This window comes from Abrus precatorius, unplaced genomic scaffold (assembly GCF_003935025.1).
Source record: "Abrus precatorius isolate BTA unplaced genomic scaffold, Abrus_2018 Scaffold7, whole genome shotgun sequence".
Lineage (NCBI taxonomy): Eukaryota > Viridiplantae > Streptophyta > Magnoliopsida > Fabales > Fabaceae > Abrus > Abrus precatorius.
In genome coordinates this window covers 8,206,391-8,211,290 of record NW_020874417.1, presented here as the reverse complement: position 1 = coordinate 8,211,290, position 4,900 = coordinate 8,206,391, and positions in this window count along the sequence as shown.

Below are 4,900 nucleotides of genomic sequence, written 5' to 3'. Positions count from 1 at the left end.
GGCCAATAACCCGTGATTGTGAATATGATGGGCTTGTGTGTGTGGATGATATTTTTGGGAGTGTAAAGTCAATTAGGGTTTATATTTTTCAGGGGTGAAAATGAATTGATTTTTAAAAAAATCATGCATAAATCTTAGTAATGAATTTCACTCCATGTTTAAAGGTACTAGTAGGTATTAAAAGGGGTTAAGAGATATGGTAATTCTGTGGGGTTACTGTCTTTGTTCTTGATAGGAAACATGTGTCCCCACTTTGATATTGGTGTCTGATACTTGTGCCTAAATATCTAAATGGACTTCCTCCATTTCATGTGGGTTGCAGTTTGCTGCAAGAGTTGGACTTTCTGCAAAAACTGCTTCACCATGTTAAAATTTTCACGAAAAATTAGAAAGAAAATACTCAATTCCAGTTTTTGTCCATATACTTTAACTTCAATGCAATTTTTTTGTCCTCTTAATTTCAATTGCTTGCATTTATTTTCAATAATTGATTAATTGTTCAAATTAAGTCTCCCACTCCCTAATCATATCCAACAATTAACAAAATTATTATAATAGTGTGACATATTATTTATTTTCTCTAATTGCTTGCATCATGAATTAGTGTGTGATTTTTCAATCTCAATTAATATTTCTATCCAGAGTATCATTATTGTTGTAGGTACTTTCAATCACTTTCATTTTGAGGAGAAAATGTATTGTTTCTTTTTTATGTTTTTGGTTTTCCTCACCCAATATATTTACTTTTCTGGGATCACCTTAATTTTTTGTATTCATTTTCATAGATTATCGTTATTTTGTGTTGCTAAGGGTAGTGATTACATGGTCAATATTTCAGGCTATGACACCAACTTTTATTACTTTATTAATTTAACTAATTTTATTTGAATTATTTTCCAACTAATCAGCTGTGTAGATCTGTTAAACAAAACATGCAAATTAAAAAATAGAATAAAGAAAAGAAAGGCATGAGTATTGAAACAATCAAACCAAATGGTAATCTATTTATGTATAAAATGCTGACTTTCTAAGCAAATATTTGACATCACTTCATCATGTGAACTAGAAAATGCCAAAAAAAAATTACCAATTAAATCAATGGCAATGGCTTACATGAATTCCAATATTATAGAAAGTCACACACTGATATTTAGTTGATTGATGAATGGTATGAATTAAGGTCCAATGCACCAACTTAGGCTGGCCCATACACTATTCTTTACTCTATTTTGAATCCAGGCCTAGGCCCAATCCTTTCCAATGATCTCAAGTGAGTCATGACCATATCCTAGCAGGACCCATGTTCAAGGCCCATTTTCAAAGATTCGAGAATCTCGCCACTTATGAAAAGGACATGTTCACGACCTTCAAAAACAAAAATTAATTGGTATGAAACTATTCCTAAGTATTGTTACTAACTACATCTTTTCTATTAAAAATTAATCATTAATTTATTATAATTAACAAAAATATTTATATCATAAGTTTACATAATCATTTTATAATATATACAATTTTTTTATAGAAAAGTTAGAAGTTAATAACAATGTGTAACAATACGTCATAAATTTATATTATATTTTAAACTATCTATAATATTAAATAATTAATTTAACTATATATATATTAAATAAATAAAACATATAATTAGTAACTTTTCATAGATTATTAGAATATTATTAAATTAATAAATTTTATAAATTTAAAAATTATTAAATATTATAATTACTTATAATAAATTTTTTATCATATTAAATAAATTAAAATAAATTATAAAAAATTCCAACATTTAATAAATATTAAATTAAAAAACATAAGAAAAATCACCTAAGATGATAAAAAAATTAATCTCTAAAAATATTTTCAGTTTACAAATATGGATAAAAATATTTTTTTTAAAAAAAACTATTTTTAAAAATGCTCTCGTTCAAAAATTAGTATAAATAAACTATATGTAGAAATTGATACGTGAATTTCTAACACAAATCTCATAATAAATAAGAGTATACAAAAATTAATAATTAATATATCTAAAAGGATAAAAAAAATATAAATAATCATCTAACCTAAATATTTTTTACGTGAAACGTTGAAATTAGAGGTTACATGATTAAAAAAAAGATTTGATAGTGTATGAAATTTAAAATTTATCAATTTAATATTGTGTATTGATGTTTGTATTTAAAAAGATAAGAAGTAACGTCGCTTGTTTAAAATTAAAACAAAATATAAGATATTTAATTTAAAAGAGTGAGATTTATTGTATAAAAATAATTAAAAGTGATCATAAAAATAAATATCATTATATCGTTACCTAACATAACGTTTAGGGTTTTTAGTTACTAAATTTTATATATATATATATATATATATATATATATATATATATAAAGTATTGTAATAAGCAAATTTAAGTCCTTATAATCAATTAGTTTTATATATTTAATTGATACAGGAAATTAATTAATTATTAAAGTAGCTAACATTTTTAGGAAAAATATGCAAAATAATTAGATTAAAAAAATTAAAAATTAAAAATTAAAATATGTATATCAAGTGAAATTTTGATATATGAAAAGTATCCATGTGTTAATTGAATATTATAAATAGCATCAGTAACATGAAAAAAATAAAAATAAAACTGATTTATGTAGTTGATTTCAAATGGCTTATTGTTAGATTAAATTTTTTTCTTTTTTCACTTAAAAAAAATAAAGAAGATAGAAACAACAAAACTACAACCTAATTTACATAATTCCATATTACCCGTTAATAGATCTAAATGCAATTATGGAGGAGACAATACCTAATTATGAAAGATTGCATCATGCTTAGTTTCAAGTTTTGCTATCTTATATGCACACACATTTATTTTTTATAAAGTGTGATTTAGTGAAAATACTTATTCTCTTAATAAAAGCTCTCTAATCAAATTTATTTAGATGTTTACAATAGAAATACTTATTTAGATGCTTATTGAGGTATTTATAAATTTCAGAGAGTATCACTACTACAAAACTTGTATATATAGTCAGATTTACAGATATATTTTAAATAATTACAGATGATTTTTGAAATAACAGATGAACATAAATTGTCTGTAATATCCTTATCATTAAAGAATTACAGTATGTAAATTACAGACGGAAAAATGTGTCTATAAGTTACAGACGGAAAAAATCTGCCTATGATATATTTTACTATTTTTGTTACTTTTTGTTTATATATATAGTTATTCTTGCATATTCTTGATTATCACAATTTATAAACATAATAAAAATTACAAAATTAAATATAAAAATTCAAAAATGATTTATAAAATGTAAAATTTAAATGTCATTACAAATGAAGACATAAACATCCAAATAAATAATGTTAAAAATAAAATACAAGTGTCCATCACGAATAATCCCTATGATCATCATTCGAAGGAGCATCACAATCAGTAGATGAGGAGTCGAAAGAGAAATTACGGAGCTGAAAACTGGTAGAACTGGAGCTGGTAAAAGAAGAGGAAGAGGTGTAAAGCTGCTTGCTCTTATAAGCTCAAAATACGCATGCATCTTCTGCATCATAATATGTTGTTGCTCCATCTGCTGCTGAACCTCCCTTTGCATCCTCAATGCCACCTTCTTCTCCATTTTCCTTGCCCACTTCTTTTTCCATGCACTTTCCTTTCTCTTCAACATCTCCTCATTCTGCTTTTGGAGTTCTTCATTGAGGGCATGGACCTAAGTACGGACCATGTCCTCCACTTCCTCAAGTGCAAGAGAAAAGGCATCTCCAGTGACAAATGCAGGGGACATAGAGTCTGCAAAGTGGTCTCCATGCCCTAAATGCGACTTTTATAAAGGTCACCCACTGTCTATGACTACATAGCATCATCATCAACTGACTCTAGATCCTGAGAAGATGCCTTCTCAAGCCTTTGAGCATAATCATCTTATAGTTCAGTTCAAATAATTAGATATTAGTCTGGAGAACTATTTAATAAATCACTAATAATAACATATAGTATCAATAAGAATTACTTACATATGTGGCTTGAGATAGTGTATCAACCCACAAGTTTTTGTCTCTCTTGCGAGTGTATGTCTCCTTGAACAACTCTCCATGCGTAGGTGGCATCTTCAATGACTTCTCCTGCAATTCCAATTAAATCATAATCTCAAATATAAAATTATAGATAGAGTAAAATGAATTTTAAAATTACATACCAAGTTCGCCTTAGTGCCAACCTAAGTCGTAGAGTCACCAGTATGCAATGATCCTCCCTTATAAGATGTCCTATTTGTTTTGTTCTTTATGGAGAAATTTTTAAACTCATCCATACCTCAATACTCCTGCAAGGCATGAAGAAAGTTAGGTGCTATTCAATCAGCAGTAGAAGGGTCCTGACAAGCCTCTGTGTACATCTGTTTTAGTCACTTTGTAGTGCAACTCTTCTAGGCCTTGAAAATAATCTTTTTGTCCTGGGAGGGAATGAAAAAGTTGCTCTACATAAACACAATTTCATTAGAAGAGGTACAAACAATAATATGTAATTACATTTAGTTAAAATTAATTAACTATTATTACCTTCCAATCTTTGAACCGTTCCATCTTTGTATCATTAGGCACCTTTGCAAAACTTGTGTAAGGCGCGTCAAATATCTTCTTAATGGTATTTGTGACCTAGTGGAGACCTTTCTGTGGTGGTATCCAACTAAAAACATAATAAAATAAAACAATTATTATAACATTCACATAAAATACGCAATGTTAGGTATATTTTGAAGGAAACTTACCAAGTGGATCCATCTCTTCTCAAAGTTTCTAATAATCTCGATAATGCTTGGGGTCTGTGATAACTGCTGTCCACTTACAGCTGGTACAATAGTGGATTCCTCTCCTATGCCCT